General features: G+C 43.8%; 1 long non-coding RNA gene across 1 annotated transcript in view; it reads right to left on the bottom strand.

The window, feature by feature from the left end:
* Positions 1 to 2,725: 2,725 nt before the first annotated feature.
* Positions 2,726 to 23,765, bottom strand: part of LOC117311617 (uncharacterized) — a 32,466-nt gene continuing 11,426 nt past the window's right edge. Inside the window, exons 3-6 of the long non-coding RNA XR_004525895.2 lie at positions 20,224 to 20,433; positions 10,516 to 10,632; positions 4,583 to 5,746; positions 2,726 to 3,774 (exon numbers count right to left, since the gene is read on the bottom strand). This is a non-coding gene — a long non-coding RNA (uncharacterized lncRNA). The remainder of the gene's footprint in view (positions 3,775 to 4,582; positions 5,747 to 10,515; positions 10,633 to 20,223; positions 20,434 to 23,765) is intronic.

Genomic DNA, 23,765 nt, shown 5'->3' with positions numbered 1-23,765 from the left:
GGAAGAACCCAGATTCACAGTTTTTCAGAAGGCCATTTAAAAAATCATTGTAGGGCTTGCCTGGTGGCACAGTGGTTAAGAATCTGCCTGCCAATGCAGGGAACATGAGTTCAAGCCCTGGTCCAGGAAGATCCCACACGCCGCAGAGCAGCTAATCCCGTGCGCCACAACTACTGAGCCCAAGTGCCACACTACTGAAGCCCGCGCGCCTAGAGCCCATGCTCCACAACAAGAGAAGCCACTTCAAGGAGAAGCCCGCGCACTGCAATGAAGAGGAGCCCCAGCTCACTGCAACTAGAGAAAGACTGAGCGCAGCAACGAAGACCCAACGCAGCCAAAAATATAAATAAATTAATTTTTTAAAAAATCGTTGTGGACTTCCCTGGTGGCGCAGTGGTTGAGAGTCCGCCTGCCGATGCAGGGGACACAGGTTCGTGCCCCGGTCCGGGAAGATCCCACATGCCGCGGAGCGGCTGGGCCCGTGAGTCATGGCCGCTGAGCCTGCGTGTCCGCAGTTTGTGCTCCTCAACGGGAGAGGCCACAACAGTGAGAGGCCTGCGTACCACAAAAAAAAAAAAAAAAAAAAAATCGTTGTATTTTCATTGGACCCCATTTGTTCAGTCACCAATTGGGTGAAAGAATGTTTCTTGGATGCCTAATCTAGACTCCACACTGTGATGGATATGAAAGGAGCAAGTTCTCTGACTCGGTCCTCCAGACATCACACTCCTGCTAAGACAGTGAGACAGCATGAGAGGTCACAAAGCTCCTGTGAAATTGAGTGCTAAACTATGTCATGCCCTTCTCTGCCCTCAGCATTCATGGAGAGGGATGCCATGCCAGCTGCATTGGCTGAAGTGGGATGTATAAAAGAAAGGGTCTGGAACAAAGCCTGAAATTTGGAGGATTTGGAGAAGTGGTGAGAGAAGAGAGCATTCTTGGTTATATCATCTGGACGACATGAACACCTGAGACAGGGGCTCAGTAAATATTTGCTGAATGAATGAATGAATGAATGAACAAATAAGCAAGGGCAATAACACTAGAGAATGGTGGGCAGAGACATAAGATCAACCTAAGTGGACTGTGGAAATTGGACAGTTGTGAGAAATAAGGTAGAGACACAGCAGATTGTAGAGGAGCTTCTGAGATAGCAAAATCTTCTGGTAGAAACATGGGGTCTGGAGCCAGAGTGACAGGGTCGACCTCCATCACTTATTGGCCACATGACCTTGAGTAAGTTATTTAACCTCTCTGTGCGTTAGCTTCCTTATCTGGAAAAAAATAGGCATAACATTGTTATCCGCTTTACAGTGTTTTTATTTCCCACCCTCATCCCCACCCCCAGTGTATCTATAGTGTTATTTTGAGGATTAACTAAGATAATGCATATGAAACCTAAATGTGGCACTTGGCACATAGTAAGTGCTCCAAACTATTCACTTCTCTTTATTATTAGTATTAGTTTTATTAAGGCCTGAGAAGAGTATCGATTTAATACAAAAAGTATAGGAAACAAAAAAAAAAAAAAAAAAAAAAAAAAAAAAAAGTATAGGAAACCACTGAAGCTCCTCAGAATGGGAAATGGGAATGGGATGCAGTGTTTTGTAAAGAATCATTGAGCAGCAGAATTCAACCTGGTCAGAAGGGAGAGTAGGGGCAGAGGTGCAGCCCCAAAGGGTAAGGAAGGGCTGACGAAGTACTAGAAACCACCCCTCCTGAAAAAGAGAAAGACTGTGCCCCCTTGCTCACACGTGTGTGGCGGTCAGAGCCCGGCAGGCAGAGGCGCTCAGTAACCCTGTTAAATGAACATCTCTACATGCTGCACAAGTCAGACAATGATTTTCTGGAGCTCTCAGGCTCAATGGCAAACACTGTGGAATTCCCCTAAGAACAGAGTTTTAAAGCACTGGAGAAATCCACTAAGACTTGGCCTCTGGCTTATTTCAATGTCTTCCCCCCCGTGGAAGCAGACAAATGAACACATGTGAAAGGAAAGCCAGTGAGTGTGGACAGCACATGCACAAAACCCAGAAAAGAATGACCAGATTCTTTTTGTGTGTGAGGATGTTAAAGAAAGGAGAAGAAAATTTCACTTCTGCTGTTCACTAGCTCACTGCTCTGCCTGGTTCTAATGGAATTTGAGGTTCATGTGAAGTAGAAAGAGGCATGAGTTTGCTTCTGGTCATGGTTTAAGGTTTTGGGTTTTACCTGAGCAATGAGTCTCACAGTTTTATGCCTCTTCTTCTGATTTACATTTTCGAATTCCAATTTGCTAGTCAGGAGTGTCTCCATTGCAAGTGACTAAAATGCTGTTCAAATCAGTTTAAGAAAGAGGGAGAGAGAATTTATTGGCTCTTGAAACCAGGAGTCCAGAGGCAAATCTGAACTTCAGGCATAGCCAGATCCGGGCACTCAAACAGTATCACCAGGAGTCTCCTCTCTTGATCTCTCAGCTCTCTTCTCTGCATTCTCAGGCAGTCCCTCTGAGAGTGTCAGAATTACATTCTCATAGCAAAAAGTTCCGAGCAGACAAAAGGCTTTCTCTTTCCCAACAGTACTAAGAAAAGCTCCAGACTGGAGTCTGACTGTTTGCATCGGCTTTGGGTAACTTGCTTTTCTCTGAATGTGTGGTTGCAGCCAGAGGATGTGACATCTTGGCTAGTTCCATGCTGTCCTCTGGAGCCTGGGAGTAAGGTTAGCCCACCCCCCCAAACCCCACAGTTTAAAATTTGGAAGGAACAGCTTCCCCAGGAAAATAGAAGCTTAGTTACCAGCACTAGGAAGAGCGGATGCCTAGCAAACAAAAAACACAGCTGACCCCTACAGGCCACCGATACCAAAACCACAAGCTTATTGAAGAGTCCTGTAGGCACATGTAACATTAATATTCCAATATTATTCCGGTAGGATAGCTTTGAATCCACTTGGGAGCCAACTCACCTTTCATATTTCCAGGAAAGTTGCATCCACTGGGGTGCAAACTCCAGCACTCAGAGGTTGTCTTGCTGAGATCATGGCATAGAACTCACCATTGGTTTTACCTAAGTGTACTCTCCTCTCTGGAAGTATTACTTCTGAAGAAAGTGCTTCAGGGAGCACTTCATGCTTTAAATGTGTTTCTACAGCACCCTGAGTTCTCAAGAGGCATCACATAAAGCCGTGCAATTTTAATTGTGACTTTTTGAAGCACTGATTCCTGAAGTGGCCTGGCATTCGGATAATGATCTTAGAAACCCAGCCCTGGAGGAAAACACATTTTTCTCCTAGGCTGTGACTCAACTGAGTATGAAGTTCCCATCAACTCTTAAGAATCTCCCTACCTTTTGATATTTTGAAAATAAGAAAAAAAAATCAGCCCATATAAATTTGAAATACTCACCCCATATGTCCATTTGCATTTATATTTATACAATGGACTAATGATGATTTAGCACATGACATATGAAGAATAAGAACTCAGGGAAACATTAAATCCACATATTCAGTCAGCACATTTACTAAGTGCCAACCGCCAACAATGTGCCAGGGACTGTACTAAGCTCTAGAGATGTAGGAATAAGCAAAACAGATTTTCAAAATCCTTGCTTATATCAAACTTACATTTCAGTAGGTGTGTCCATTTGTATACAGTGTTGGATCTCACCTGCGTCATTGACAGGAATTAGTGATAATCACCAATAAACATACAGGGCAAATTCTCAGTGAGTGCTTCCTCTAAGGCGAGGCTTCTGGCCAGTGCTCTGCATGCATTATCTCATTATTCTCTTCTTCCTAGGGATTAAAAACAGGCTTCAGAGAGATGTAGACACCTGTTCAAGGGGCCCTAGGAGGTAAGGGGTGGGTCAAGACTGAAACTCGTTTCTCCATATCTGCCTTTCAACTTGTACCTTTTCTTAGGGTGTGGAAGGGGGATGATGGGGAGTGGTGGGGTTACGGCAAACTGGAGAGCAAACTCTGTGCAAAGGGAGCCACTATCTGGCCACTTGGCCCAGGCGAATGTGGCCCAGTGCGGCCAAGTTTTCTGATTTTTTCAAGAGAAGCCGGCAAACAGGATTTTGATGTGAAAACCAATTTTAAAAACACTGTGAAAGCCAATCAAAATCTGTCTGAGCATCATTCAGGCCACAGGTCTGCCCCTCCATGAAACAGCACCCCCCAAAACTAAATGTGGGTAGAAAAACGCAAATACAGCTCTGGTTCTTGCACGAAGTAGTTGTCAGGTTGATTTGATAAGGCTAAGGCAAACAGGTGCCCCTGTTTACCAATAAGGCAAAGTCCTTAATGAAAGGTAACTGAGGGAGCAGCTGGAGCATTTCAACCCCCTACCTTGGAGGAGGTTGCATTGAGCTATCTTAGGCTGGGTTGATAGGCCATGCTTATCGGAAAGGGAAAATTTAACTTCAGGGCGGGCTTCGTGTTGCATCTGAGGTCCTAATAATGATCACTATGCTGTCAGCACACAAGATGTTGTTCAAAATAATTCTCCTCCTAAAAGTCACATTCTGCTCGCCTCCTGGCCCTTCCTTGCCTCTCCCCCTCCGCCCCAGGCCTCCCACGCTCAGCAAGACTTTCCTCTTACCCACTCCGTTTGCCAGGGGATGGCAGCCACAGGACAGGCGGTGGTCTCATCACTGGGGTGGTCTGAGACTGGAACAGAGTTGGTTGCCTATAGGTGGCAGTGCCTCTTCCTGTCCTGGCCTTTGGAGGGAGGGAGGGGGCACAGGAGAGCTTCCACGTTTAGAAAACATTTGCACCGGGCTTCCCTGGTGGCGCAGTGGTTGAGAGTCTGCCTGCCGATGCAGGGGACACGGGTTCGTTCCCCGGTTGGGAGGATCCCACATGCCGCGGGGCGGCTGGGCCCGTGAGCCATGGCCGCTGACCCTGCGCGTCCGGAGCCTGTGCTCCGCAACGGGAGAGGTCTCAGCAGTGAGAGACCCATGTACCACAAAAAAAACTTTTGCACCATCAATAGACTGAAACTCTACAAGACAATAGTTTTACTTAAAATGTGTAAAGGAATTCCCATCTTCTGGATCTTAGCAAGATCAGAAAACCTCTGTTTACTACAGGAATTGTTTCAGAAAGGAAAGTGAAATCTGGCACATGAAAAATCCCCTTTCTACCCGCTCTCAAGATAGTAACTTTGCAGACATATGCCATGTGTATTCCATCACAGCAAAACAATGCTGTCGTGCACTGGGGACAGATTTGCTGCTGCTGCTGAGGCTGCTGCTGCCACCGCCGCCTCCACCACCTCCTTCTGTTGCTTGGATAAAGCTGAGGCATGTGGCACTGCTGTGAGATTCTTAGAAGATAGGCAATTGTTCCTGGCTGGGACCCTACAAGTCGGTTTGTACCACGAGGCTCTAAATCCTAGCTCCTCTGGGCCCTGGGAGCCTTTCCTTTGGAAAACACACATGGTAAGGACTTAGACACTTTCTGAAAGGGATAGGACAAGGAAAACGTGTACTCTCCCCCATCCCTTGCTTGGATAATCATTTAAGACAGTGGTCCCCAACCTTTTTGGCACCAGGGACTGGTTTCATGGAAGACAATTCTTCCACGGACCGGGGGTGGGGTGGGGTGGGGGGGATGGCTTCGGGATGATTCAAGCACATTATATTTATTGTGCACTTTATTTCTATTATTATTACATTGTAATATATAATGAAATAATTATACAACTCACCATAATGCTGACAGGAGGCGGAGCTCAGGCAGTAATGTGAGCCATGGGGAGCAGCTGTAAATACAGATGAAGCTTCGCTTGTCGTCTACCACTCACCTCCTGCTGTGTGGCCCAGTTCCTAACAGGCCACAGACTGAAACCGGTCCATGGCCCTGGGTTTGGGGACCCCTGACTTAAGAGGTGAAGTGACTTCTCCCACTCAGGGAGGCAGGGTAATGCTATGATTAGGAGTGTCCAGAGACCTGCATTCCAGCCCCAGTTCCCCTACATACTCATCTTGGAGCCCAGAACATTTTACTAAATGGTTTTGGGCCTCAGTTTTCTCATCTGTTAAGTGGAAATAATAATAGGCCCAGGCACATAGAGATGTCGCAAGGGTAAACTGATGCGCACAAAAGCTGCTCTCTTTGCACAGAGCACATCTCCAGGTCACCGAAGCCTCCATGTATCCTCACCATGGCTACCCTCCATCCACACCCTCGGAGAGGGAACAAGTTAAAAGGTATCTGCTTCATCTTGGCCCTACCACTAATTTCTGTGGCTCCTTGGTCAGGTGATCAGGAGTTACACATGATGACCAGGGCCACTCTAGTGCAATTCTTTTTTTTTTTTTAATTTTATTGAAGTATAGTTGATTTTTAATATTGTGTTTAATTTCTGCTCTACAGCAAAGTGACTCAGTTATACATATATATATTCTTTTTCATATTCTTTTCCATTATGGCTTATCATAGGATATTGAATACAGTCCCCTGTGCTATACAGTAGAACCTTGTTGTTTCTCTCTAGTGCAACTCTTTAGCTGCAGCAGGGGAGACCTTTGCACCCACTACCCCTAGAGCCTTATTTTGGACACCACCTTTGCCTGAATTTCTGGCTGCTTTGGCCACAGTCCAGATGAGAGTGTGCCTGTCGTCCACCTCCTGCTCCAGGCCCCTCCCTGGTGAGGTCACATTGACAGCTCTGTAGGTGTGGAGTCCACCTGCCTCAGAGTGGGAGGGGCACTGTGTACACATGCAGTTTCCTGGGCTCCATCCTAGACCCACTGCTTCCAAATCACTGGAGCAAGGGCCTAGGAATCTTCAAGTAACAAGCCCTCTGAGGGAGCAGAGCCCATAAAAGTTAGCATTTATGGCCCTCTGGTACCTCAAACTCTGTAGATGTTTTCCTCAACCTGTCTCTCCTCGTGTGTCTGGCTTAACTGGACCACCGTCCGGCAGGGAAGCCAGGCCTTCAAGCCAGAGACCTGAACTTCCCTGAGTTCAGGAGAGCCCTGATTACCTTGTAGCAGAGTTTGGCCCTTCTCCTTGCCCCACCGGTCCTTGTTCAGGCCTTCCCCGTGATTTCACACCAGAACCAGCAGTCTTGCTCTCCATGTGCCCAATCTGGAGGTCTTGATCTGAAATATAAACTTGGCCCTAATACTCTCTTACTTAAAATTCTCTAGGGGTTTCCCATCCCCTGCAGGATCAAGTCTGATGAGGCGTTTATTTATGTATTTTGGCCGCACCTCACGGCATGTGGGACAGTTCCCTGACCAGGGATCGAACTCTTGCCCCCTGCAGTGGAAATTCAGAGTCTTAACCAATGGACCGGCAGGAAAGTCCTTGATGAGGCATTTAAAAGCCTTTCCCTTCAACCTCAGATCTCCTGCCACTCCCCTAGAGGCAAAACTCCAACTAGACCTATGTTATGCTCAGGTCTTTGAATGTTCCATGGAGCTGCTCACCTCTGGGCTACTCTAGACACAGCACCCTCCACTGGAATACCCTTTCTCCTCTTCTACTCTTCCTTCAAGTCTTGGCTGAAATGTCACCTCCTCTGGGAAGCCTTCCCAGATGTTCCCAGGTAGCGCTGACTACTCCCTCCTCTTTCCCTGTACACGTCCTCAAAATATCACCCATGACCCTGTATTTGCCTTTATTTGCTTATGTGTTTCTGCTCCACTAGACCCATGAGGGATTTGCATTTTATTCATTTCAAATTCCACACCTTTATTGGGGCTGATAAGGTCGTACGTGATCTGGCTTCCACCCAACTCTCCACCCTGTCTCGTACCCCTCTCTGCCCTACCCACTTCACTTAGTCACACTGGCCTTCAGACTGGTCCCAAGATTACCAAACTCCTTCCTGTTCTGGGTCTTTGTTCCCGCATTGACCTTTTTCTGGAATGGCCTCCCCTAGATCTTTCCATGGCTGTCTCCCTCTTGACATTCAAATCTCTGTTCAAATGTCACCTCCTCAAGAATCACTTGGCCAACCAATCAAAAGTAATCTTCCTTCCCCCATTCTCTCTTACATACCATATTTTCTTCCCTTCATAGCATTTATAGTTAATTCACTTTAAAAATCAGCCTTATTGAGGTATAATTTGCATACAATAGAACGCACATGTTTAAGGTGTACAGTTATGTGAGTTTTGACAAATACCCAAGTATCCACCACTCTACGAAAGATGTAGAATATTTCCATAATCTGTACAATTTTCCTGAGTCCTCTTTCCAGTCAATATCCTCCCTCCCCATGGCCAGCCCCAGTCAATCTCAGCTCTGCTTTCTGTTCCCATAGCTTCATTTTGCTTGTTCTAGAACTTCATTTAAATGTAATCATCCAGGAATTTCCCTGGTGGTCTAGTGGTTAGAATCTGGCGCTTTCACTGCTGTGGCCTGGGTTCAATCTCTGGCCAGGGAACTGAGATCCCACAAGCCACGCAGTGCAGCCAAAAACAAAACAAAAAAAACCAGTGTAAATATAATCATCCAGTATGTACTCTCCTGTCTGGCCTCTTTCACTCAGCATAATGTTCTGGAGGTCCATTCATGTTGTAGCATTTATCAGCATTTGTTTCTTTTTATTACTGAGTAGTCAGCTATTGTATGAATATACCACAATTTATCTATTTGCTTGTTGATGGACACCTGGGCCATTTCCAGTTTTGGGCTATTATGAATAATGCTGCTTTGACTTACAGACATAGAAAACAAACTTATGGGCTTCCCTGGTGGTGCAGTGGTTAAGAATCCGCCTGCCAACGCAGGAGACAAGGGTTCAAGCCCTGGTCCAGGAAGTTCCCACATGCTGCGGAGCAACAAAGCCCGTGCACCACAGCTACTGAGCCTGCGCTCTAGAGCCCAACTACTGAAGCCCACGTGCCTAGAGCCCGTGCTCAGCCAACGCACTGAGAAGCCCACGCACTGCAACGAAGAGTAGACCCTGCTTGCCGCAGCTAGAGAAAGTGCGCACGCAACAAGGAAGACCCAACGCAGCCAAAAATAAAAAATAAAATAAATTAATAAATTAAAAAAAAAAAGAAAACAAACTTATGGTACCAAAGGGGAAAAGGGTGGCAGAGGAATAAATAAGGAGTTTGGGATTAGCAGATACAAACTACTATATATAAAAGAGGTAAACAACAAGGTCCTACTGTATAGCACAGAGAACTATATTCAATACCTTGTAATAAACTATAATGGAAAAGAATCTGAAAAAGAATATCTCTATCTATCTATGAATCACTTTGCTATATACCAGAAACTAAGATGACACTGTAAATCAACTATACTTCAATTTTAAAAAATCTAAAATAAAATAAATAAATAAACCTGCTATGACAATTCATGACAAGCCTTTGTGTGGACATACATTTTCTTTTTTCTTTTCTTTTGTGTGTGTGTGTGTGTGCATGTGTGTTGCTAGTAATTACCTTATTCGCTTAATAAATATTTATTATGTACCAGGCCCCTGGGAACAGGAGTAGGGCCGTGGGGAGAGGGGGACTGGAAAGAAGGAAAGCAGGACAATGGTGTGTTGCAGAGTTGGTCACCACTGTGGGCAAGTGGGGCTCAATCCGGTGGGGAGGATCTGCTGAGGAGCAACACGGAGGGCACCTCAGAACTGTCCACCGAGCATCAGAGAAGCAAGCATATATCTGTGGGTCCAGGGTTGCCCCAGTAGGGTTAAGTTCCTCACACTGCCAAGCCACAGTGCTTGAGTCCAGACACAAGCCTGGGCAGAAGGCAAGACCTGTGGGGAGCAGCTAACCCAGGGGGCTTTTACCTGCCCCAAAACTGGTTGCCACGGCGACGGCTGAGTAAAAGGTGGGCCAGGATGGGAGGAGGGTCACAAGAGGTCTCCGATACACATTCATTAAACAAATATTTATTGAGTGTCTCCTATGTGCCAAGCACTGGGTTAAGCACTGGAAACAGTCATCAAAAAGCCAATCCCTGTCCTTATGGGGGAGACAGACAGTAAACAGTTCAGTAATTGATACAGTATTGTATCAAGCAGAGATGAGTGCCTTGAAGAAAAATAAAACAGGGTAGGAGAACTGTGAGCTGAGTGGAGGGATGGGGCTCATTTGGACCATCAGGGTAGGCCTCTGAGAAGCTGATATTAGACAGAGAGTAAATGGAGCGAGAAACTGAGTCACCTGGATACTGAGGGTAAGAACATTCCAGCGGAACAAGCTTAGGGTGTCAGAGAAACAACAGGGAGGTTGCTGCGGCTGGAGCCGAGTGAGACCCAGAGGTCAGGAGAGAGGGTCTGGCAGGCCTCAGAAATGAGCTTGAATTTTATTCTGAGTGTGATGTGAAGCATATTTTAAGAAGGGTTGTGACACGGTCTTACTTATGGTTTAAGAGTTATGTGGGGTAGTATTACACATGTATTAGAATGGCTGACATTTTTATAAAAAAGTGATAATACCCAGTGCTGGCAGGAATGCAGAGCAACCGTAACTCTCATACAATGCTGGTGGGAATGCAAAATGGTAGAGCCAGCTGGCAAAACAGTTTAGCCATTTCACATAAGTTTACACTTACCATGTGGGCTTCCCTGGTGGCGCAGTGGTTGAGAGTCCGCCTGCCGATGCAGGGGACACGGGTTCGTGTCCCGGTCTGGGAAGATCCCATGTGCCGCGGAGTCTGCGTGTCTGGAGCCTGTGCTCCGCAACGGGAGAGGCCACAACAGTGAGAGGCCCGCGTACCGCAAAAAAAAAAAAAAAGAAAAAGACAAAATTTACATTTAACCATGCAACCCAACAATACCACTCTTAGGTATTTACCCAAGTGAAGTGAAGCTTATGTTCTCACACAAACCTGTTGCACAGATGTTCACAGTAACTTGATTCATAATCACCAAACACTGGAAACAAATTCAAATATCCTTCAACTGGTGGATGGCTAAACAGTGGCACATCCATGTAAGAATACTACTTAACAATAGAAAAGGACCAACTACCGATCATACATGCAACAACCTGGAGGAAGCTCAAGAACCTTACGCTTATGAGTGAAAAAATTCAATCTCAAAAGGTTGCATACTGTATGATTTCATTTATACAACATTCTCAAAATGACAAAACTATGGAGATGGAGAACAGATTAGTAGTTTCCAGGGGTCAGGGAGGAGGACCAGAGAGGCATGAAGTGGGAGTGGGTTTCACTACAAAGAGGTAGCACTAGAGAGTTCCTCCTAGTGATGTGAACAGTTGTGATGTAACAGTTATCAATCTTTTTTTAAAATTTAATTTATTTATTTTTATACAGCAGGTTCTTATTAGTTATCTATTTTATACATATTAGTGTATACATGTCAATCCTAATCTCTCAATTCGCCCGACCACCACCACCACCCCAACCCTGCTTTCCTCCCTTGGTGTCCATATGTTTGTTCTCTACATCTCTGTCTCTATTTCTGCCCTGCAAACTGGTTCATCTGTACCGTTTTTCTAGATCCAACATATATGCATTAATATATATTTGTTTTCCTCTTTCTGACTTACTTCACTCTGTATGACAGTCTCTAGGTCCATCCACGTCTCTACAAATGACCCAATTTCATTCCTTTTTATGGCTGAGTAATATTCCATTGTATATATGTACCACATCTTCATTATCCATTCATCTGTCAATGGGCATTTAGGTTGCTTCCATGTCCTGGCTATTGTAAATAGTGCTGCAATGAACAGTGTGGTGTATGTTTCCTTTTGAATTATGGTTTTCTCTGGGTATATGCCCAGTAGTGGGATTGCTGGGTCATATGGTAATTCTATTTTTAGTTTTTTAAGGAACCTCCATGCTGTTCTCCATAGTAGCTGTATCAATTTACTTTCCCACCAACAGTGCAAGAGGGTTCCCTTTTCTCCACACCCTCTCCAGCATTTGTTGTTTGTAGATTTTCTGATGATGCCCATTCTAACCAGTGTAAGGTGATACCTCATTGTAGTTTTGACTTGTATTTCTCTAATAATTAGTGATGTTGAGCAGCTTTTCATGTTCCTCTTGGCCATCTATATGTCTTCTTTGGAGAAATGTTTATTTAGGCCTTCTGCCCATTTTTTGATTGGGTTTTCTTTTGGGGTTTTTTTGTGGTACGCAGGCCTCTCACTGCCGTGGCCTCTCCCATTGCAGAGCACAGGCTCCGGACGCACAGGCTCGGCGGCCACGGCTCATGGGCCCAGCCGCTCCGCGGCATGCAGGATCCTCCTGGACCAGGGCACGAACCCACGTCCCCTGCGTCGGCAGGCGGACTCTCAACCACTGAGCCACCAGGGAAGCCTGGGTTGTTTGTTTTTTTTAATATTGAGCTGCATGAGCTGTTTATATATTTTGGAGATTAATCCTTTGTCTGTTGATTCATTTGCAAATATTTTCTCCCATTCTGAGGGTTGTCTTTTTGTCTTGTTTATAGTTTCCTTTGCTGTGCGAAAGCTTTTAAGTTTCATTGGGTCCCATTTGTTTATTTTTGTTTTTATTTCCATTACTCTAGGAGGTGGGTCAAAAAAGATCTTGCTGTGATTTATGTCAAAGAGTGTTCTTCCTATGTTTTCCTCTAAGAGTTTTATAGTGTCCGGTCTTACATTTAGGTCTTTAATCCATTTTGAATTTATTTTTGTGTATGGTGTTAGGGAGTGTTCTAATTTCATTCTTTTACATGTAGCTGTCCAGTTTTCCCAGGACCATTTATTGAAGAGACTGTCTTTTCTTCACTGTATATCCTTGCCTCCTTTGTCATAGATTAGTTGACCATAGGTGTGTGGGTTTATCTCTGGGCTTTCTATCCTTTTCCGTTGATCTATATTTCTGTTTTTGTGCCAGTACCATATTGTCTTGATTACTGTAGCTTTGTAGTGTAGTCTGAAGGCAGGGAGTCTGATTCCTCCAGCTCTGTTTTATTCCTCAAGACTGCTTTGGCTCTTTGGGGTCTTTTGTGTCTCCATACAAATTTTAAAGATTTTTTGTTCTAGTTCCATAAAAAATGCCACTGGTAATTTGATAAGGATTGCATTGAATCTGTAGATTGCTTTGGGTAGTATAGTCATTTTCACAATATTGATTCTTCCAATTCAAGAACATGGTATATCTCTCCGTCTGTTTGTGTCATCTTTGATTTCTTCGTCAGTGTCTTATAGTTTTCTGCATATAGGAATTTTGTCTCCTTAGGTAGGTTTATTCCTAGGTATTCTATTCTTTTTGTTGCAATGGTGAATGGGATTGTTTCCTTAATTTCTGTTTCTAATCTTTCGTTGTTAGTGTATAGGAATGCAAGAGATTTCTGTGCATTAATTTTGTATCCTGCAACTTTACCAAATTCATTGATTAGCTCTAGTAGTTTTCTGGTGGCATCTTTAGGATTCTCTATGTATAGTGTCATGTCATCTGCAAACAGTGACAGTTTTACTTCTTTTTTCCAATTTGTATTCCTTTTATTTCTTTTTCTTCTCTGATTGCTGTAGCTAGGACTTCCAAAACTATGTTGATAATAGTGGCGAGAGTAGACATCCTTGTCTTGTTCCTGATCTTAGAGGAAATGCTTTCAGTTTTTCACCATTGAGAATGATGTTTGCTGTGGGTTTGTTGTATATGGCCTTTATTATGTTGAGGTAGGTTCCCTCTATGCCCACTTTCTGGAGAGTTTTTATCATAAATGGGTGTTGAATTTTGTCGAAAGCTTTTTCTGCATCTATTGAGATGATCATATGGTTTTTATTCTTCAGTTTGTTAATATGGTGTATCACATTGATTGATTTGCATATATTGAAGAATCCTTGCATCCCTGGGATAAATCCCACTTGATCATGGTGTATGATCCTTTTAATGTGTTGTTGGATTCTGTTTGCTAATATTTTGTTGAGGATTTTTTTTTTTCTGTGGTATGTGGGCCTCTTACTGTTGTGGCCTCTCTCGTTGTGGAGCACAGACTCTGGACGCGCAGGTTCAGCGGCCATGGCTCACGGGCCTAGCCGCTCCGTGGCACGTGGGATCTTCCCAGACCGGGGCACGAACCCATGTCTCCTGCATCGGCAGGCGGACTCTCAACCACTGCACCACCAGGGAAGGCCCTTGTTGAGGATTTTTGCATCTATATTCATCAGTGATATTGGTCTGTAATTTTCTTTTTTTGTACTATCTTTGTCTGGTTTTGGTGTCAGGGTGATGGTGGCCTCATAGAATGAGTTTGGGAGTGTTCCTGCCTCTGCAACTTTTTGGAAGAGTTTGAGAAGGATAGGTGTTAGCTCTTCTCTAAATGTTTGATAGAATTCACCTGTGAAGCAATCTGGTCCTGGACTTTTGTTTGTTGGAAGATTTTTAATCACAGTTTCAATTTCATTACTTGTGATTGGTCTGTTTATATTTTCTATTTCTCCCTGGTTCAGTCTTGGAAGCTTATACCTTTCTAAGAATTTGTCCATTTCTACCAGGTTGTCCATTTTATTGGCATAGACTTGCTTGTAGTAGTCTCTTAGGTTGCTTTATATTTCTGCCATATCCATTGTAACTTGTCCTTTTTCATTTCTAATTTTATTGATTTGAGTCCTCTCCCTCTTTTTCTTGATGAACCTGGCTAAAGGTTTATCAATTTTGTTTATCTTCTCAAAGAACCAGCTTTTAGTTTTATGGATCTTTGCTATTGTTTTGTGTCTATTTCATTTATTTCTGCTCTGATCTTTATGATTTCTTTCCTTCTACTAACTTTGGGTTTCGTTTGTTCTTCTTTCTCTAGTTCCTTTAGGTATAAGGTTAGATGGTTTATTTGAGATTTTTCTTGTTTCTTGAGGTAGGCTTGTATTGTTATAAACTTCCCTCTTAGAACTGCTTTTGCTGCACCCCATAGGTTTTGGATCATCGTGTTTTCATTGTAATTTGTCTCTAGGTACTTTTTGATTTCCTCTTTGATTTCTTCAGTGATCTCTTGGTTATTTAGTAACGTATTACTTAGCCTCCATGTGTTTGTGTATTTTACGTTTTTTCCCTTTAATTGATTTCTAATCTCATAGTGTTGTGGTTGGAAAAGATGCTTGATATGATTTCAATTTTCTTAAATTTACCAAGGCTTGATTTGTGACCCAAGATGTGATCTATCCTGGAGAATGTTCTGTGTGTACTTGAGAAGAAAGTGTATTCTGCTGTTTTCAGATGGAATGTCCTATAAATATCAATTAAATCCTTCTGGTCTATTGTGCCATTTAAAGCTTGTGTTTCCTTATTAATTTTCTGTCTGGATGATCTGTCCATTGGTGTAAGTGAGGTGTTAAAGTCCCCCACTATTATTGTGTTACTGTCGATTTCCTCTTTATAGCTGTTAGCATTTGCCTTATGTATTGAGGTGCTCCTATGTTGGGTGCATATATATTTATAATTGTTACATCTTCTTCTTGGATTGATCCCTTGATCATTATGTAGTGTCCTTCCTTGTCTCTTGTAACATTCTTTATTTTAAAGCCTATTTTATCTGATATGAGTATTGCTACTCCAGCTTTCTTTTGATTTCCATTTGCATGGAATACAAATGGAATGCAGGGAATTTTTGCAGGGAATTTTTCAGGGAAAAATTGGGAAAAAAATTTTCAGGGAAAAATTGCAGGGAATTTTTCCATCCCCTCACTTTCAGTCTGTATGTGTCCCTAGGTCTGAAGTGGGTCTCTTGTAGACAGCATATATATGGGTCTTGTTTTTTGTATCCATTCAGCGAGACTGTGTCTTTTGGTTGGAGCATCTAATCCATTCACATTTAAGGTAATTATCTATATGTATGTTCCTATTACCATTTCCTTAATTGTTTTGGGTTTGTTTTTGTAGGTCCTTTTCTTCTCTTGTGTTTCCCACTTAGAAAAGTTCCTTTAGCTTTTGTTGTAGAGCTGGTTTGGTGGTGCTGAATTCTCTTAGCTTTTTCTTGTCTGTAAAGCTTTTGATTTCTCCATCAAATCTGAATGAGATCCTTGCCGGGTAGAGTAATCTTGGTTGTAGGCTCTTCCCTTTCATCACTTTAAATATATCATGCCACTCCCTTCTGGCTTGTAGAGTTTCTGCTGAGAAATCAGTTGTTAACCTTATGGTAGTTCCCTTGTATGTTATTTGTTGTTTCGTTTTGTTGCTTTTAATACTTTTTCTGTCTTTCATTTTTGTCAATTTGATTACTATGTGTCTCACTCAGCGTGTTTCTCCTTGGGTTTATCCTGCCTGGGACTCTCTGTGCTTCCTGGACTTGGGTGGCTATTTCTTTCCCCATGTTAGCAAGTTTTTGACCATAATCTCTTCAAATATTTTCTTGGGTCCTTTCTCTCTCTCTTCTCCTTCTGGGACCCCTGTAATGTGAATGTTGGTGTGTTTAATGTTGTCCCAGAGGTCTCTTAGGCTGTCTTCACTTCTTTTCATTCTTTTTTCTTTATTCTGTTCCATGGCAGTGAATTCCACCATTCTGTCTTCCAGGTCACTTATCTGTTCTTCTGCCTCAGTTATTCTGCTATTGCTTCCTTCTAGTGTATTTTTTTATTTCAGTTATTGTATTGTTCATCTCTGTTTGTTTGTTCTTTAATTCTTGTAGGTGTTTGTTCTTTAATTCTTCTAGGTCTTTGTTCAACATTTCTCTTTTTTAAAAAATAAATTTATTTATTTATTTTTGGTTGCATTGGGTCTTTGTTGCTACACACGGGCTTTTCTCTAGCTGTGGCAAGCAGGGGCTACTCTTCATTGTGGTGCACAGGCTTCTTATTGCAGTGGCTTCTCTTGTTGTGGAGCATGGGCTCTAGGCGCACGGGCTTCAGTAGTTGTGGCACGTGGGCTCAGTAGTTGTGGCTTACGGGCTGTAGGGTGCAGGCTTAGTAGTTGTGGCGCATGGGCTTAGTTGTCCGTGGCATGTGGGATCTTCCTGTACCAGGGCTCAAACCCATGTCTCCTGCATTGGCAGGCAGATTCTTAACCACTGTGCCACCAGGGAAGCCCTGTTAAACATTTCTTGCATCTTCTCGATCTTTGCCTCCATTCTTTTTCTGAGGTCCTGGATCTTCACTATCATTATTCTGAATTCTTTTTCTGGGATGTTGTCTATCTCCACTTCATTTAGTTGTTTTTCTGGGGTTTTATCTTGTTCCTTCATCTGGTACATTGTCCTCTGCCTTTTCATTTTGTCTATCTTTCTGTGAATGTGGTTTTCGTTCCACAGGCTGCAGGACTGTAGTTCTTCTTGCTTCTGCTCAACAGTAACAATCTTGACCGTGGTGGTAGTTACAAGAATCTCTACTTGGGATTTAAGTGCATAGAACTAAACATACACCCACACACACACACGAATGAATGCAGGTTAAAAATTGGTAGGGCTTCCCTGGTGGTGCAGTGGTTGAGAGTCTGCCTGCTGATGCAGGGGACACGGGTTCGTGCCCCGGTCCGGGAAGATCCCACATGCCGCAGAGTGGCTAGGCCCGTAAGTCATGGCCGCTGAGCCTGAGCATCCAGAGCCTGTGCTCCGCAACGGGAGAGGCCACAACAGTGAGAGGCCTGCGTACCACACACACAAAAAAAAATTGGTGAAAACTGAATAAGTTCTGTTGTCTAGTTAACAGTAATGTACCACTGCAAGTGTCCTAGTTTCGATATTTTACTACAGCTCAATGTAAGATGTCATTTTTATGGGAAGATGGTTAAAGGGTACATGAGACTCTTTTATTTTTGCAACGTCCTATGAGTCTATAACTATTTCAAAACTAAAAGTTTAGAAATAAAACTCTAGTTGGGAATTCCCTGGAAGCCCAGTGATTAGACTTGGCACTCTCACTGCTGGGGCCTCAGGATTCCATCCCTGGTTGGGGAGCTAAGATCCTACAAGCTGCCGGGCTCGGCCAAAAACAAACAAACAAACAAACAAAAACCCTCTAGCAACTGGATAAAAACTATAAAAGTCTTTTTTGAAATTTGGGAAATTTGCAAATGGATGAATAGTAGATGACACTTGGGAATTTATTGTCACCTTTCTTAGGTGTGATAACGTATGGTCATCACTCATTCTTAGGTGATATGTGTTGAAGTTTTAGAGGTGAAGTGTCAGTGCCTACAACTTACTTTCCAATGGTTCAGCAAATATATGCCTGTTATAGATGTTATTTTAAAATATAGCAAAATGCAAACAATTATTGAATCTAGGTGGTAGATTTAAAGGTATTCACTCTATTATTATTATTATTATTTTGGCTGTGTGGCTTGTGGGATCTTAGTTCCCTGACCAGGGATTGAACCCAGGCCACAGTAGTGAAAGCACTGAGTCCTAACCACTGGACTGCCAGGGAATTCCCACACTATTATTCTTTTAAATTTATATTGGAAACATTTTAGAATGAAAAGTTAAAGAGAAAAGGGACAAACTGCTGATATGTACAACAATGTGGGTGAATCTCAAAAGCATTAAGGTAAAAGAAAGAAGCAGACTCAAGGCTACATACTGTAAGAATCCATTTTGGAAAAGGCAAAACTATAAGGACAAAATCAGATCAGTGGTTTCCAGTGGCTGGGGTTGGGGGAGAGGTCTTATTTATCACTAAAGAGCAAGAGGAAAATTTGGCAGGGGGACACATTCTATATTTTGATTGTGATGGTGGTTACATGTCTGTGTTTGTTGAAACTCACAGAACTGTACACTCAAAAAGATAAATTTTAATGTGCATCTAACACCCCCCAAAAAAGCAGAGGAAAGTAACATGTATAGAAGAACCATTAAAACACAAGCTACTAAAGACCTAAATATAAGACCAGACACCTTAAAACTCCTAGAAGAGAACATAGGCAAAACATTCTCTGACATAAATCGTACCAGTGTTTTCTTAGGCCAGTCTCCCAAGGCAATAGAAATAAAAGCAAAAATAAACAAACGGGACCTAATCAAACTTATAAGCTTTTGCACAGCAAAGGAAACCATAAGAAAAAAATGAAAAGACAACCTACAGACTGGGGGAAAATATTTGCAAATGTTGCGCTCAACAAGGGCTTAATTTCCAAAATATACAAACAGCTCATACAACTCAACAAGAGGACACAAACAACCCAATCAAAAAATGGGCAGAGGACCTAAATAAACATTTCTCCAAAGAAGACATACAGATGGCCAATAAGCACATGAAAAGATGCTCAACATCACTAATTATTTGAGAAATATAAATCAAAACTACAATGAGGAACTACCTCACACCAGCGAGAATGGCCATCATTAAAGAGTCTACAAATAACAAATGCTGGAGAGGGTGTGGAGCAAAGGGAACCCTGTTACACTGTTGGTGGGAATGTAAATTGGTGCAGCCACTATGGAAAACAGTATGGAGGTTCCTCAAAAAAACTAAAAGTAGAGATGCCATATGATCCAGCAATCCCACTCCTGGGCATATATCCAGACAAAACTCTAATTCAAAATGACACATGCACCCCTATGTTCAAAGCAGCACTCTTTACAATAGCCAATACATGGAAACAACCTAAATGTCCATCGACAGATGAATGGATAATGAAGATGTGGTACATATATACAATGGAGTACTACTCAGCTATCAAAAAGAATGAAATAATGCCATTTGCAGCAACATGGATGGACCCAGAGATTATCATACTAAGCAAAGTAAGTCAGAAAGAGAAAGACAAATACCATATGATACCACTTATATGTGGAATCTAAAATATGACACAAATCAATATATCTATGAAACAAAAACAGACTCACAGATATAGAGAACAGATTTGTGGTTGCCAAGGGGGAGGCAGGGTAGGGGAGGGAAGGATGGGGAGTTTGGGATTAGCAGAGGCAAACTATTATATATAGGATGGATAAACAACAAGGTCCTACTATATAGCACAGGGGACTATATTCAATATCCTGTGACAAACCATAATGGAAAAGAACATGAAAAAGAATATATATACGTATGTATGTATGTATAACTGAGTCACTTTGCTGTACAGAAGAAATTAACATGACATTGTAAATCAACTATACTTCAATAAAGTTTTTAAAAATTACAATAAAACACAAGCTATAGGGGGACAAAGATCTTATCTAAGACTTGTTTGTTGTCCTTATAACACACTTGGCATCTAATAAGCACTGAATATTAGCTTGTATGTGCAGTAAGTTCCCCCCACCAAGCCTGCCAAAAAAAACCCCCTGTATTCCAGGGACCCTCAGCTGTGCAGGGCTCTGTAGTACAGGCTGGGCATGAAGCAGCTGCTCCATGACTGTTTGTGGAATAGGTGATTTGGCCTTGTCTTACTCACATGGATTTGACGTATTTCCTGCTACATCCTCTGGAACAGTGAGGTCCTTCGGTGTCCTGTATCCTGATGCTCTCTGTGGCTATGTTAGGGACCAGCAACAGCTCCAGGAAGTGGCACCTGGCTGCTTCAACAGAGGCCCAGGAAAAGGCATTTGCCTTTCTCCTGAGACTTGTAAATCCAAACCAAACTTCCTTCTCCAGGCAGCAAAAACTAGTTCATATTAAAAAGAAAAAAAGAAGTTAGAAGTTCTCTTTGCAAACATAAAATGCTAAACAAACATGACACTTAGTTTTCCAACATAACTACTATTTGGCTTTCTCAGTACCAAGTCCCTTCACAGGTTCCCTGTTATCCTCATAGCACTTGAATGTGGTGGCTATTGTTAGTAGCCCCATTGCACAGGTGAGATAACTGAGGCTCAGACAGGTGAAATGACTTGCCCTTGGCCACACCCTGGGTTGCTCTAACAGCCGACCCTACTGCTTACTTACCTGCTTTACTATGTGCTCTTTCACAAAGCGTGCCGCCCCCCACCCTGCCCCCTTTCAGCCATTAGCCCTACCCCTACCCAGCAGACAGCCTTTATGTACAAACACTGTGGGTCCAACAGCATCGTATGGGCCATGAAACTCTTCTTCTGACACAGAATGGAATGTTCTCTCTGCGGTGGGGTGAGCAGTCACATCTAGGTCAAATATGGAAGGAAAGGGGCGGGTGGGGTGAAGGAAGGGAAGGGGAGGAGAGAACATGCAGAAAACACCAGATGCTCTTTCTAGTTTTTAAAAAACACAGGCATTAGGGAACACAGATTTTTATCACAGGCTGTTAGGAGGGAGAAGGGGGAGGGGGAAAAGCAGGCTGTGGAGGAAGACAGGGCTTCTATCCAGACCTTAGAATTGGGTCTGGGTCCCAATGATAATGATAATAATGATGGTGAATGATGACAAGAATAGTCACAGTTGCTGTGTGCCAGGTGCCGAGCCAAGCGCTCCACATGAATTATCTCAGGTAACATTCTCAGTAACTTTTCAGAATTAACCACTATTATTTTCATTCCCATTTTTCAGATTAGGAAACTGAGGCCCGGAGAGTACATACAAGGAATCATATATTTTCATATGTACAGACTCATGTAAATTCATTGAATGAGGTCAGGAAGGACGCACATCAATCTAACAGTAGCCATTACCTGAAGGTGTGTGTGTGTGTGTGTGTGTGTGTGACAAAGGTGGGGAGCTGTAACTTTTTGTTGTACTGTGTAATATTTTTTACAAACGGAATGTGTATCCCAGTATGTGCTAAGAAAGAAAGAAGGAAGGAAGGAAGGGAAGAGAATGGAAAAAGAAAGAAAAAAAGAAAGTAAGAAAGAAAGAGAGGTAGGAAGAAAGAAAGAAAGAAAGAGAAAGGAAGAAAGAAAGAAAGAAGAAAAAAGAGTGGGTGGTTTTAAAGGCTGTGTCCAGGGATCCCCTAATTTGGACCTGGGTCTCTCAGACTGCAGATCCCAGTTCCTAACCATAAGGTAGCACTGCTTTTCAAAGAAAGTCCCGAGTTCTTGCCCCAAACTCCTGACTGTGGGCAGCAAGGAGGAAATGACTTCTGAGAGGCGTCGGCCCGTTGCCCCACCCGCCTTCCATGGAATTCCTGGGGGGACAGGGCCAGTCGCGTGTCTCAGCCCCCGGGGGAGCCCAGTGCTCGCCATCCAAGCCCGGGGCCCGCCCACTGTCACGGAACGGACTCCGGGCCAATCAGCCCCGGGTGATGCCACGCCGGGAGACGACAGTGGCAGGAAATCAAGGTCAAGGCTCCGGACACAATGGGGCCATTGTCGGTCTCCAGTCAGTTGACTTTCAAGCAGCAGTTCTCCATCCACCCTCGCTCCTTCTCCCCATCCCCGCCCCCTGCCAGGAAGTCATCCAAACCCACTGCCTCCTTTTCAGCCTCTGCCCGAAGGAAGCCGCTTTCCGTATCCTACCCTAGACCCGGGAGGCCGGGCGACCCCGTGCGTGGTCTGTTACATCCACCAGGTGGCGACAGAGCACCGCACTTCTGAGGGCAGGTGGGGAGGCAGGGGCCGGCGCCGATCTGGGCGAGGGGGGACCCAGCACTTCTTGTTGTATCCAAAAAACCAAGTCAGATTATATTTTCCCTCACTTGTACTCTGAGATCACCGGGACCTGGAGTCTCAAGGCAAATGGCAAAACGGCCGTAGACAACAGCGCTTTTCCTTGATGGAGAGGAAAGCCGAATGGAAACCTCTTTACTCTGGAAATCATAGCATGTGGAACTTGACCACCTCTCTGGTCTGGGTTAATCAACTGGCTGATTGATTGGTTATGTTCGTATATAAAAGTCATCTCCACAAGGTCTTCCCGCCCGCTGCTCCTCGCCCCCACCCCCCCAGTCTAAGTTATGCCCCCGCTGTTGTTCTGCCTTAGAATCGGCTGTAGTTTTCCTTCTTGGCGTGTATCACAATTTGTAACTGGACACATATTTGTTTGATTCTTTTCCACTTGTATATATGCTCCATGAGAGCAGGCACCGGGTCCGCTTTTGTCACCAATGCATCCTTGGTGCCTAGTATAGGATCTGGCACACAGTAGGTGTTCAATAAATAATTGTCAACCTAATAAATGAATGACGGCCCTATTGAGTAATGGGAGTAGGAACAGGGCTTCAGGATCCTGACAGTTCAGCATGTGTGAATACAGGCAGTGCCTGGGCCCATTAACAGGCTGCACCTGCCCCAAACTATCAAATTAGAGAGTCTGCCCCTGACAGAGAAGAGCTTGGGGTTAAGACTTCTGATTCTGGGCTCTGGCCACCTGGCTCCACAATCTTCCCTCCACCCTGCACATGATGGGCAACTTTGCACATATCACTTAATATTTCTGAGTTTCAGTTTCCTCATCTGTTGACCCAGTGGAACCTCAGGCCCTTCCTGGATCAATTAAGTGGTCAGATGGGAGAAGATTCAAAACATATGCACCCCAGTACACAGGATCCTCCTGACATCTGCTGTCCTCACTTGTGTCACCCGGGGACATGCCCACACCATAGCAGATCCCCAGCCTCAGCCCTGGGGAAGGAAGAAGAGCCTTTCAGGGAGGTGACCAGGAGAAGTCTGTCACTGGCTCAAAAAGGCCTAGGAAGGGGATCCTGGGCAGCGTGCCAACCCCTGAGGTCAGCATTCCCCATTGCTACCAGGGACTCTTGCAGCCCCTCTGCAAAGTGGAATAGGAAGCAAGCCAGAGGATCTGAGGGCTCAAACACTCAAGCCAGCTGCACATCACACATCGAGGTAGCTGAGAGCACAGACCCTGGAGGCCTGTCCCAGCTCTGTGGCTTGTCAGCTTTGGCAAATTATTTCCCCTAAGCCTCAGTCTCCTTGCCTATAAAATAGAGGCGATGATAATAGCACTGAACTCCTAGGGCGGTTTTGAGGATTTAGTGAGATAATACATGAAACATCCTGGCACACAGTGGGTGCTGAATAAACATTAATGTTACTACTATTAAACATTCTTTCTTTAGCTCCTTTATCA

The sequence above is a fragment of the Tursiops truncatus genome, chromosome 3 (assembly GCF_011762595.2).
Source record: "Tursiops truncatus isolate mTurTru1 chromosome 3, mTurTru1.mat.Y, whole genome shotgun sequence".
NCBI classification, from domain to species: domain Eukaryota; kingdom Metazoa; phylum Chordata; class Mammalia; order Artiodactyla; family Delphinidae; genus Tursiops; species Tursiops truncatus.
This window is presented reverse-complemented; position numbering and strand designations above follow the sequence as displayed.